Source organism: Myotis brandtii, unplaced genomic scaffold (assembly GCF_000412655.1).
Source record: "Myotis brandtii unplaced genomic scaffold, ASM41265v1 scaffold488, whole genome shotgun sequence".
Lineage (NCBI taxonomy): Eukaryota > Metazoa > Chordata > Mammalia > Chiroptera > Vespertilionidae > Myotis > Myotis brandtii.
The window spans coordinates 2,437,780-2,451,231 of record NW_005368638.1 but is presented as its reverse complement, the minus strand read 5'-3'; the positions used below and the strand labels follow the sequence as shown (position 1 = coordinate 2,451,231).

Below are 13,452 nucleotides of genomic sequence, written 5' to 3'. Positions count from 1 at the left end.
TTCTCCCTGTATGAGTCTGGGTCCCCAGAGACTCACCCGGAACTGGAGTTCAGAGCAGTTTGGAGCTTGAGACTCCCTCCTGATTGAAAAAGACAACAGCTGCCTGGCATCAGTTGCCAGCCCTTTCCACGTGCTCCTCCGTACCTCTGCACTTTACTTCCGCACCTCCTCTGAGTCTCAGTATGCTTTTCTCTTTCCTTCTAGTTGTAGAATTTCCACTCAGCCAGCCTTCCTGTGGTTCTGGATGATGTCCGTTTTGTCTTTTAGTTGTATTTTTGAAGTGGTTGTGCGAGGCAGCAATTTCAGGTGTTTACCTATGTCACCATCTTGGTTTCTCCTCATTTTTTTTTTTTAAAGATACTTAGGGGCCCTGGCTGTGTGGCTTAGTTGGTTGGAGCGTTGTCCCATACACCAAAAGGTTGCTTGTTCGCTTCCTGGTAAGGACACATACCTAGGTTTCGGGTTTGGTCCCTAGTTGGGGTGTGTAGGGAGGCAACCAGTCGATGTTTCTCACATTCTCTCTCTCCCTTCCTCTCTCTGAACATGTCCTCAGGTGAGGATTGAAAAAAAAAAAGGATACCTAGGAGTTATTCTTATGTCCCTTTTTATTATGAGCAAGTTTGAATCTCTTGTAGTTGTATAAGAAGATTCTTTTCATCTTGTTTAGACTACTTAGAAAGGAAAAGAACTGTTAGTTAAATGCATTAATTTTTAAAGATGTAAAATATTAGTTTTGTGCAGATAATACATACACATGATTCAAAATTTAAGTTTTCCTCCTATCCTATCTGCCACTACCCAGTAGACTCCGATGTTATTAATTACATGTATGAAAAAAATGCATATATGTACACATACCTATCTTCCCTTCCCTGCCCTATTTTTGTACAGGTGTTAGCCTATTACAGACTACCCTGCATTTTTCTTTTTTTCCCTTTTCCCCCTAATGTATCTTGGAAGTCATTTATGTAAGCATTTAAAGGCTTCCTCATTTTTTTTCATTGAGTAGTATAGCTGAATAGTTTGGCATTGTGTGACATACCATAATTTACTTAGCCCCCTAATGAGGAACATTTAGTTCTTCCTAGTCTTCTGAGTTTATAAACAATGCTACAAAGAATAATTCTATAATAATTGATTTTGCCCACATACGAACATATAAATTCCCATAAGTTGGTAGTTTGGGTTTGAAAGTTATATGCCTTTAAAATTTTTGAGAGTTATTGCTAAATTATTCACCCTAGTGTGTTTTTTTTTAAAAAATTTTTAAGCCCTAGCCGGCTTGGCTCAGTGGATAAAGCGTCAGCCTGCGGACTGAAAGGTCCCAGGTTTGATTCCAGCCAAGGGCACATGCCTGGGTTTCTAAAATTCTGGATGTCATTAAGACTTCTTACTTTCAGGAAGAAATATCTAAGTTCTATTTGTCACAGAACACTAAATTCCCAGGAAAAGGGACTAAAATTCTCTAAGTCTTCTTTTAAAAAAAAAAACATATTTGTATTGATTTCAGAGAGGAAGGGGGAAGGAGAGAGAAATATCAATGATGAGAGAGAATCACTGATCAGTTGTCTCCTGCACGCCCCCTACTGGGGATCAAGCCCGAAACCCGGGCATGTGCCCTGACTGGGAATTGAGTTGATGCTCAACCACTGAGCACACTGGCTGGGCTGAAGTAATCTTTTCTTTGTCATTGCTCAGTTGGTTTTCTAAGCTATTGTTGGAAGCTAAGCCTAGTAAGATCCGATTTGTCAGTGAATAAATGAATCCCTGAAGCCTCCTTTCAGGTCTCTTTCCTCAGCAAGCACAGGACTCCCTTACATTGAAGGTTCCGTGACTGTGTAGGTTTCCCCAGTCCACCTGATTCTGTGTTCTCGGTATGACTCTTTTTGGGAGCAAGGATTGGAAGCCAGGGAAATGATTTGGAGGGTGAGAGACCAAAGCATGTGTAATCATGACATCGCACACCTCAGGCAGTGTTGCCATAACAGTTGTTTCACTCTTTGTAGTCTTTCCTTACTCCCTGCTTACTAAGGAGTCATCAGAAAAGTAGACAGTCTTACAGGAAAGTGCCTTGATATTGTGTTGGAATAGATTGTTCACTTGTCTTTTTCTCCCCAGTGAACCAGGAGCTCATTGAAGGCCATGCCTGTCAGGTTGGCTGCCACATTCGCTATTCAGTGAACTTAGGAAGCCAGTTCATTGACAAGAGCCCATCCACATCATGTGTATCTTTTCACTTTTTCTTCTTTGATTTTGGAATAATTTTAGATTCACAAGAAGTTACAAAAATAGTACAGAGAGTTTCTGTTACCTTCCCTCAGTTTCCCCATGGTTATGTGCTACCCTTTTCTCTCTTTTTCTGGTTTTGATCATGCCTTTGGCTTGCCATTGACATCTGAACTACACATTGCTGATACGTTCCCAGGGTTACTTGTGCTGCTGCGTGTATGGTTCTTTCTCTTCCTTTGTTCTCTATGGGCACTTGCTTAGTATGTGGTGCTGGGCCAGGTGCTAGTTGCTCCTGTCTATTCAGGCTCTTATTTAGGAACAGGAAGTATGGTGGACTATTCCTAAATTACATATCCGTATCCATGTCTACAATACTTAGAGACCCATACCCATTGTTGGAGGGAAGCGCCAGCTATGACTTGGTGGAAAGAGCCCTGGGTTTGGAGTTAGAAGCCCAGTTCAAATCCTGATTCTGTTTCCTACTTGCTGTGTGATCCTGGAAGTCATGTTGCTTCTGAATCTGTTCCTCTTCTGTAAATGGGCGTGATAATAATACTCTTGCAGAGGCTTCAGTGGGGGGAGGTAAAGAAAGTATCATTTGTATAATCCTTTAGTGAATTGGAAATTGTTTCAAATGTTATGTAGCTCTGCTTATTTTACTTACTAATTTTTGCTATGCTTAGTTTAATTGTTAAAATGAAAGCCAAATTTTAAACTATTGCTCATTACTTCTTTATAGCTTGACTTAGCTTGACTTTTACTCAGCAACAGAGAAAAACTCTCTGCTTTTATACCCCAAGCCTTACATCTTCTGCCTTCACATTAAATAACCAGTACTTAATAGGGTTTTCTTTTTGTCAACTGGTTGTAACCTGCTCCCTTGGGAAATTTGGGATGGTCATGTCAGCTGTTCTGCTATCAAGTGACATATCAAATGCTCTCCTCTCTTCTTATTCACCTAATCTGGGGATTTCATGTTCCAGAAACCTCTTAGAAAATCGTAGATGATCTTTTTAGCTTACCTTTTAAACAGGTGTCACTCTTAGAAACCAATTCTTAAAATGGTGCTAGAAACTAACATTTTTATTTTTAAAGAAGGCTTGATTTTTATATATAAATGAAATAAGTAGTCAGCATAAAAAGTGGGGGGGAAACATGAAAAATTTAAGATTTAGATAGTTGACATTTTTAAAAATATGGTCTAGATGCAGACACATGCTTTTATTTTCTATTTTTTAAAGATTTATATGTATATATATATTTTAATATATTTGTATTGATTTCAGAGAGGAAGGGAAAGGGAGAAAGAGATAGAAAAATCAATGATGAGAGTAGAATACCCATTGTTCTCAAGTGCATGGGGGACATTCCCAAGGATAGATCATACATTATGCCATAAAACAGGACTCACTACATTTAAACAATTAAATGGGCATTATACAAAGTATGTTCTCTGACCACAATGGAATGAAATTAGATATCAATAACAGTGGGAAATTTGGGAAACTCACAGATATGTGGTAATTAAACAATATACTAAGTCACCAGTGGGTAAAGAAGAAATCACAAGGAAAAGAAGAAAATATTCGGAGGTGATTAATAAAAACATACAACAACCAACATACCATGTGATAAAGGTAGCACAACAGTGTGAATGTACTTAATGCCAATAAACTTTACACTTAGAAGTGGTTAAAATAGTAAATTAATGTATGTTTTACCACAATTAAAAGAAAGCTGCCACTCATTCAGTGTTCAACAATAAATGTTCATTGAGTACCTATTATGCTTCATGCAGAAAAAAATCATACCATAACTTTAGGGTAATTAGTAAAAGCATTGCTTGGAAATTTATAGGAGGAAACACCTATAAAAAAAGAGAAAGATCTTAAGTCAGTAAACAATGTCAGAAACTAGTAAGAGAAGAACACACTATAGCAAAGGAGCAAATGCACGCTCAGGAGGAGGAAGTGCTCCCCGTTTCTCCTTGAGGCTGCCCGTACTCTGCTTCCAAAACCACACAGATGATGCGGGTATTCTGGCCTGGAATGCGCGGTGTTCCCCTGGGCAGGATGGCTTTTCTCGGGCTCTTTGTCGTCGGAGTCGAAGAATGAAAGAAACCGCAGACAGAAGATGGTATAGTAAAGGTGGAAATTTATTGAAGAACAAGCACAGACTCCCACGTGGGGAGGGGGAAAGGGTCCCACTGAGTCCCTTTTCCCTATAGTTTTTAAAGGCTTGTGCCTTGATAATCCCCTCTGATTGGTCGCTATTCCCCTTTGATTTGGTCACTGAAGTACCTCCTGAGCTCAAAGGTCTAACTTCACAAGGGACATGTGAGGCCCTTCTTGTCATCTTATTCCCTGGTCTTCCTCCTTCCCTTTATTCTGTAAATGTGTACCTTTTGCTACTCCCAGTTCCCTTATCTTATGGAAATGTAACTGTTGCCTCTCCCAACTCCCTTGTCTTATAGAAATGTAACCTCTGCCTCCCCCAACTCCCTTGTTTTACGGAAATGTAACTTTTTGCAGCTCGGTAGCCTGTGCTTTTTCCATGGACCCCCTTAATTTAAAAAATTCCCTAAACCTGCCTATTTCACCCATAAAAATTCCTATTTCATAGAGATATCACAAGCAAATTACAGACCAGTATCTTTTATGAATATAGATGCAAAAAAATTCTCAACAGAATACTGGCAAATTGAATCTAGCATCATATTACATTTATACACTGGTCAAATAGGATTTATCCCAGGAATGCAAGTGTTAACGTAAAAAAACCATTGAAACCTGTAAAGAATTTTTGTGAGTTTATTTGAGCCAAACTGTTGACATATGCCGGGAAGCAGAACCTCAGTGAATTGAGATAATGCTCTGGAGAATGGCGGGTTACATCTGTATTTATACATTGCAATCAAAGGAGGGACGTAGGTGGGTTACATGAAATCCATTAGTGATAGACCAGAGAGGCGGGAGAAAGCAAAGCAGGGAAACCCCTGGGATTGGATAAAAAGTAAAATGATAGACACATACTTAGGTGGGCACAGGAACAATTAACATGATAATGAAGGAATTTGTAGTATCTGTCCTGGTGCCCAGCACATTAGGTTGTGCCCCCAAGGGGTCCAGAAAAAGGTAAGTTACAAGTTACCCAGACATTTCAAGGGTATGTTATCATAGATGCAAAAAGACAGATAGGTTCAGTTAAGGTAAAGGTTGACCTTGTCAGTGAAGTTATCAGCCTAGGATGTAACTACCCACCATCACTGCTTTTAGTTAAAGTTTCATTTCAGACAGTCCTTTGTGGTGACTTTAGGTCTCTGAGTTTGCAAGACTGCCATGCAGGCCTCCCCTGAGCGCGTCAGGTTAGCATGTGGCTCCTTTCATCCACACAAGCTTGGGTTAATATCTGAAAATTCATGTAGTACAACATATTAATAGAATAAAGAAAACCATATTATGTTTTCAATAGCTGTTAAGAAAAGCATTTGACAAAATCCAATATCATTGCCCTAGCTAGTTTGGCTCAGTGGATAGAGCGTCAGCCTGCAGACTGAAGGTTCGCTGGTTTGATTCTGGTCAAGGGCATATGCCTGGGTTGCAGGCTTGATTCTCCAGCCCCAGTCGGGATGCGTGCGGGAGGCAACCAGTTAATGTGTTTCTCTTATATCGATGTTTCTCTCTGTCTTTCCCTCTCCCTTCCACTCTCTAAAAATCAATGGAAAAATATCCTTGGGTAAGGATTAACAACAACAAAATCCAATATTATGTGATAAAAATACTCAACAAACTAGGAATAGAAGGAAACTTTATCAGTGTGATATAGGCCACTGTGAAAACCAACTCATGTCATACTTAGTGATAAAAGAATGCATACATTCTTCCCAAGATCAGGAACAAGACAAGGATTTTCTTAAAAAATTAAATTTATTGGGTGCACTCAGGAAAATCAGAGGAGATAGGGAGGTGGGTGGTTGCATATGTACCTGGTGAAAGCCAGGGATGTATCTGCCTGGTCGCATCTTTGACATTCCTGGCTGAATTCCTTTAGGCAGCATTTTTTATTTCTTTCTCTGCCATCTACACAACACCTCTACAACCATCTGGTTTAGGACTTGTACCAGTACTATTGCAACTGTTTGCATTTTGGTCTCTTTCCAGGCAACCACCTCCTTTGGGACCTTGACCAAGTCTTACATTCTGTGACTTCCAGTAGTTAGCATAGTGTATACATAACTTGGCACAGAGTAAATGTTTGTTGACTGAGTGAGTGTGTGAGCTTGAAAGTGATTGGAGCTGTGGGAGGGAGGAGAAGGAGAGGGAAAGAACAGAAGTATCAGGTAGAATAAGAACAGAGACTTATTGCTGGCAGGGCAAGGCAGTGTCTTTTTAAAATTTCAGACCGTATTATAATTATAAAAATCATTGTAATGTGGAGAGTCTTATTGATAGAAACACACCACTTTTGACTTAGTGTGACTAAATTCTGGTAATTTCTGGCTTCCAAAGTTGGCTATTAATGTATTATGCCTGCCTTCTCCATAATTTCTAGGGAGATATTTTTTTTTTATATTTTATTGATTTTTCACAGAAAGGAAGGGAGAGAGATAGAGAGTTAGAAACATCGATGAGAGAGAAACATCGATCAGCTGCCTCCTGCACATCTCCCACTGGGGATGTGCCCGCAACCCAGGCACATGCGCTTGGCCGGAATCGAACCCAGGACCTTTCAGTCCGCAGGCCAACGCTCTATCCACTGAGTCAAACCGGTTTCGGCTCTAGGAAGATTTTTGATGTAGTCATTGATTAACTGGTGCTGGTAATTTAAATTGTACTTCTTGTAAATATGTTTTTATTGATTTCAGAGAGGAAGGGAGGAGAGAAGGATAGAAACATCAGTGATGAGAGAGAATCATTGATTGGCTGTCTCCTGCACGACCCCTACTGGGGATCAAGCCAGCAGCCTGGGCATGTTTTCTGACTGGGAATCAAACTGTGACTTCCTGGTTCATGGGTTGACGCTCAACGAACTGCGCCACACTGGCTGGGCTAAATTGTACTTCTTGATACCATGATATAGAATATTATTTTACTTAAGCTTCATAAGTGCTTTATTTTTTATTGGTTCTTGTTTTTGTGAACTCATAGTTGTTGGAGTCAATTCAGTGCCAACAGGAATCCCCTATTTGGAGTGCCATTATACTGGTCTGCTCTGGCCTTTGTTGGTCAGCTCTGTTCTGTTCCCAGGAGCATTCTTGGCAGGTGGGTGGTGATGATAGAAAAGTGGGAGGGGAGAGTAGTGTTCTCAAAGCCAGAGTGGGGCTGGCTTATATAGACAGAAGACACCTCCCCTCCCCCCTCCCTGACTGGTTTGTCTTCATGCAAATGAGGACTCTAAATCCTCATAATTTGATTGGGGGTCCAAGAGGCACTGGCTTGATTGATCAGAAGAGAGCCGCTCTGGTTGGTTGGAGCTATGAAGCTCCGATTGGATGGGGAAAGCCTCAGTCCTATTGGTTGAAGTAGGATTCCAGGAACTCCTTTATAAAGGCTGGTGTAGGAAGCCACCCATTGTCTTCACTTTCAGAGAAGTGTAAACAAGGAATCCGGACGCTGGTGAACCTTGAGCCCTGGCAAGGGCCAGAGCTACGCACCGATTGTTTAGTCGAGACAATGGTGGCTCAAGCAATTTCCTGACCAAATAGTCTCAGAGTAAATCTTTACTAATATTTACTGACCTTTAAGATAGTCTGTCTGTTATTGGAATTGCCTGACTAAGGGCTAGATGTGTATCCAAAATTGAATAAAAGGTTGGCAAGGCCTGCGTTGGACTTCCTGCCTGGCCCCCCATATTTCCAAATTATTATTTCTTGTCTGGTCTCTGTCATTTGCGCGCAGCCCTTCTCCAGATCCCGAATCCTGAACCATGCGGGACATGGCTCACACAGGCTGGCACAGTGCAGGCAGGCAGCTTAGCATAGAGGCCTGTAGTTCAGTGCAGGCTTGTCCCTGAAGTATAGTTGCATGAAAGGTTCCTGTGTAGAAATGGCTGCTAGGCTCTATTTTTCTTTTTTTAAAAGGTAGCCACCAGAGCTGTTTTTGGTAGGGTCTTCTTTCTCAGGGTTCTCATTTTAATCCCCTACTTCTCATGTTCCACGTACTACGTATAGCTCTTTAACATTTTCATTATGTCTGACTTCTCCATAATTTCTAGGGAGATTTTTGATGTAGTCATTGATTAACTGGTGCTGGTAATTTAAATTGTACTTCTTGTAAATATGTTTTTATTGATTTTAGAGAGGAAGGGAGAGGGAGAGAGAGATAGCAACATCATTGATGAGAGAGAATCATTGATCGGCTGCCTCCTGCATGCCTCACACTGGGGATTGAGCCCACAACCTGGGCATGTGCCCTGACCGGGAATTGAACCATGACCTCTGGTTCATAGGTCGACACTCAACCGCTGAGCCACGCCCGGGCAACATTTTCATTTTTATTGAGTGCCCATGCTTTGGACTTCAATGAGGCGGTAGTAGAGTGATGTAGAATTGTGGAAAGAATACAAACTTGGGGGCAGGTTGATCTGGTTTTTAATAACTGCCTGATAATAACTAGCTTTAAAACCCTGGGTAGTGTTCTTTTTAAAACCTAACCTTTCTCAGGTTTATTTCCTTATGTTCAAAGTAGGAGTGCTAATGCCTCCTTATCTCACTGGTATCTCATTGTCTCTGCCTTACCACACTTCTTCCCTCAATCGTTCACAAGGTCCCACCTCCCTCGTTAAGTGCCATTAACTAATGGGTGCACATTCTATCCACATTTTAAGACAGAGTTCAAACTGAGTCTTGTTTACTGGTATATAGTTTTGACTTGGTCATTCCAGATCTTCTTGATCCATCCCTTCTCCGATATGACCACAGTATGTACTTAATACCCCTTATTAGGCAGGTGCAACATTCTTCCTGTGGAATCGGCAACCTATGTTTGTGTTGAGTTCATATATGACAACCTTTCTGTATGTTGTCTCCAAGTAAGTTGGAAGCACTTTCACGTTAAGTCATAGACTATAGTTACTTCTTTAAAACTTTTTTTTTTTCTTTTAATAATGGGTCTGAACATTCTGTGACAGATTTTTGGTCAAGTTGTTTTAATTAAAAAGTACTGATTTTAAAAACTAATAACTTAAAAACTGCCACACACACACAGAAGAACCAAATGGTCCATAAGACAATCTCCTTTCCTCCTGAAGGCTTTACCATGAGTGCAGTCATTAACCAGCCTTTTACTATTAAAGTTAAATGGCCAATTGAGACAAACAGTTCTAAGACCGTTCTCCCACCACTGAGTAAGACGTGGGTGGCCGCTATGGGGATGATATCATTCGTCCGTCTGAGCTTTCTGGGCAGACTTGGTGCTTTGCCAGCTCGAGCTGCCTTCTTGTCCACTGCTTTGATGACTCCCACAGCAACTGTCTGTCTCATCTCACGAACACTGACACGGCCCACAGGAGGGTAGTCGGAGAAGCTCTCAACACACTTGAGCTTGCCAGGAACCATGTCGATAAGGGCAGCATCACCAGATTTCAAAAACTTAGGGCCATCCATCTTCCAGCTTTTCCCCAGAATGACGATCAATCTTCTCCTTCAGCTCAGCAAATTTACAAGCAACATGAGCTGTGTGACCATCCAGCACTGGTGCATATCTGGCCTGGATGGCTCAGGATAATCACCTGAGATGTGAAGCCAGCTGCTTCCATTGGTGGGTCATTTTTTCTGTCACCAGCCACCTTGCCTCGGCGAACATCTTTGACAGACACGTTCTTGACGTTGAAGCCCACATGGTCCTCAGGAAGAGCTTCACTCAACGCTTCATGGTGCATTTCAGCAGACTTCCCTTCAGTTGTAACGTTGACTGGAGCAAAGGTGACCACCTTCTGGGTTTGAGAACACTGTTGAGGTCCAGCCCCAACAGGTCCAGGGGTTCCCAAAGGTGTGGACGGAGTCGGCGAAGAATGAAGGACACGGAGACAGCGTTCAGTTGATCAGCATAGTGAGGTTCTCTCTTTATTGTCCTGTTACAGCTGTATTTTATGCTACTCGATTCTATAAGCATGCCTCTGTAGTCATATCAGGGTATGTTTTGGGTCCTCCCTTGACCTTCTACAGTTCCTTGTTTCATGTCCATAGTTTCTTATCTGACCTTTTTACCAGAAATCCTGTCTCTATCTAGTTCTGTTGATTTTAATCTTGTCTAGGTTAATCTCTGTGTTCCATTATAAGGGCTATTCCAAGGTCGCTGCTCTACTGATAAGCTACAAGGAAGTGACTGAAGGAGATTCTCCTACCCAGTAAAGGTTATATGTCCTCCCAGCCTTGCTGCTTGCCTTCCCTGGGACTGCCCTGTGTCGGTGGATCTCCAGGGATATAGGCTTTGGTGCTTTCCCTGGTGGGCAGACCCCTGGGGATGTGGGCCCAACAAGTCCCAAATTTATTGCCAACAGTCTTAGTCCAAGTCCTTCATAAGTAGTACATGGTATTTCTGTAACACTAGGGGGTTTCACTGATTTATTCTCTTTCTTAGTCCTGTTAATCCCTAACTCCAGGGAAAAATCCTCACCTGGGGAAACAACCTTTCTTGGGGAGGTGGTCCTGTTTAAAACACATAGCGCTAAGAGGGGGAGCAAACAGATGCCATATACACCAGGTCCTTTGAAACATAAGCTGTGCAGATGTTTCTTCCCTGGCGCGACTGTGTCAAGCAGCAAGGGTGGACCGGCTTCTGGCAGAGCACCAGTCTCCACTCGGTTCTGTCACAGGGACAGGACCAATAGTGCCAATTAGGTAGACATCCTGGGGGGCCGGACGCAGGGCCTGGTCAGTTGGACGAGTTGGTGGCAGGATGCTATCCAGAGCTTCAAGCCATCTTTATGGGTGACTTTCCATCCCTTGAACCAAGGCATATTAATACTTGGCTCCAGCATGTTGTCATCATTCCAACGAGAAATTGGCACAAATGCTACTGTGTGACAACTGTAGCCAATTTTCTTAATGTGGGTGCTGACTTCTTTAACAATTTCCTCATCTTTTCTGGCTGTAGAGTAGCTCAGTGGAATCCATTTTGCTAACATCAACAATCAGTTGTTTCACACCCACTATGTCAGCCAGAGGGGCATGCTCATGGGTCTGCCCATTCTTGGAGATGCCTGCTTCAAATTCACCAACACCAGCAACAATAATCCGGACAGCACAGGTAGCCTGAGATGTGCCTGAAACTATGTTTTGATGAAGTCTCTGTGTCCTGGGCCATCAATGATGTTCACATAATATTTGCTGGTCTCGAATTTCCACAGGAGATATCAATGGTGATACCTCACTCACGTTCAGCTTTCAGTTTATCCAAGACTCAGGCATACTTGAAGGAGCCCTTCTGAATCTCCGCACTCTCCTCAAATTTTTCAGTGGTTCTTTTGTCGATCCCACCACATTCATAGATCAGATGGCCAGTAGTGGTAGACTTGCTGGAATGTTCGTGTCTAATGACAGTGATGTTGATATGAGTCTTTTCCCATTTTGGGTTTGAGTTAGTGGTGGTTTTCATGACACCTGTGTTCTGGTGGCAAACCTGTGGTGAAAAACCTATAGTTATTTCTTTTGTAGCTTCTTCAGTGAGGTGTGGTGTATGATGAGGGACTTGCCTCGACCAATGGAATGTAGCAGGAGTGATTTACAAGTTGTGGATCCTAGGCCTTGGAAGTCCTGGCAGCTTCCCACTTGGCTGTTTTGGAGTGCTCCACCCACTATGTAGTGAACGTGTGCTTTACTCCCAAATGGTTAGAGATCATGCGTGGCAGTGTGTCCAGCCAGCAGCCAATATCAATGCCTCAGACATGTGAACGATGCCACTGTAACGTCTTCAGCCCCCATCAAGCTGGCAGATGACAGCAGCTGCATAAAGGTTCTAAGGAAGATTAGTAGAATCTCCCATCTGAGCCCAACCAACCCACAGACCTTTGAGAAATATTAACTTTTTTTAAAAAATATATTTTATTGATTTTTTACAGAGAGGAAGGGAGAGAGATAGAGAGTTAGAAACATCGATGAGAGAGAAACATCGATCAACTGCCTCCTGTACACCTCCTACTGGGGATGTGCGCGCTACCAAGGTACATGCCCTTGACCGGAATCGAACCTGGGACCCTTCAGTCTGCAGGCCGATGCTCTATCCACTGAGCCAAACTGGTTTCGGCAGAGAAATATTAACTTTTTAAGCCACCAAATGAAAACAGTCCTACTTTTAACTTGTAACTTATGGAGAAGTCTACAGTAGACTAAGAAGTTGCAGAGCTTGCGGTTGGTTCCGTTCTCCCCATTCGCCACCTTTAATACTCAATAGTTGTGTACCTGAGTGCCACAGAGTGGTGATGATGAGTCAGGGCTAGAGATAGGAGCTATTAAAAAATGCCTTCTGCAGCCTCTTCCCATCCTTACTCTTGGTTAGTGTATGTGGAGCCAGTATTCCCCAGAGTGCAATGCAGAGGTAGCAGTCAAGACTAGAGGGCAGGATTCTCAACCTTATTGCTCTTTTCATGACATCAGACTGTCTTATTCATTCTTGTTGAAGATGCTACTTTTTAACTTCTGCCTCTTAGCCTGTAGCAGAGTTGGGCTATTGTTCTGGTTTAGGTTCTAATCTATATATACTAGTGGCCCGGTGCATGAAATTCGTGCACGGGGGAGGAGGTGTTCCTCAGCCGGGCCTGCACCCTCTCCAATCTGGGACCCCTCGAAGGGTGTCCTATTGCCGGTTTATAGAGATCGGGCCTAAACCAGCAGTCGGACATCCCTCTCGCAGTCCGGGACTGCTGGCTCCTAACTGCTCACCTGCCTGCCTGCCTGCCTGATTGCCCCTAACCACTCTGCCTGCCAGCCTGCTCGCCCCCAACTGCCCCCCGCCGCCAGCCTGCTTGCCCCCAAATGCCCCTTCACCAGCCTGATCACCCCCAACTGCCCCCCCTGCTGGCCTGCTCGCCCCCACCTTCCCTCCCCACTGGCCTGCTCACCCCCAACTGGCCCCTCTGCTGGCCTGCTTACCCCCAACGGCCCCGCCCCCCATCAGCCTGATCACCCACAACTGCCGTCCCATCCTGGCCCGATCACCCACAACTGCCCTCCCCTCTTGGCCTCTAACTGCCTCTACCTCAGCCCCGCCACCATGGCTTTGTCCA

General features: G+C 43.1%; 1 protein-coding gene and 1 pseudogene across 21 annotated transcripts in view; one reads left to right on the top strand and one right to left on the bottom strand.

Annotated features, from left to right (window-relative positions):
* CLASP1 (cytoplasmic linker associated protein 1) overlaps window positions 1–13,452 on the top strand; it is a 285,149-nt gene that overhangs the window by 26,393 nt on the left and 245,304 nt on the right. The gene's annotated exons all lie outside the window — the stretch shown is intronic.
* Window positions 9,591–11,825, bottom strand: LOC102240045 (annotated as a pseudogene).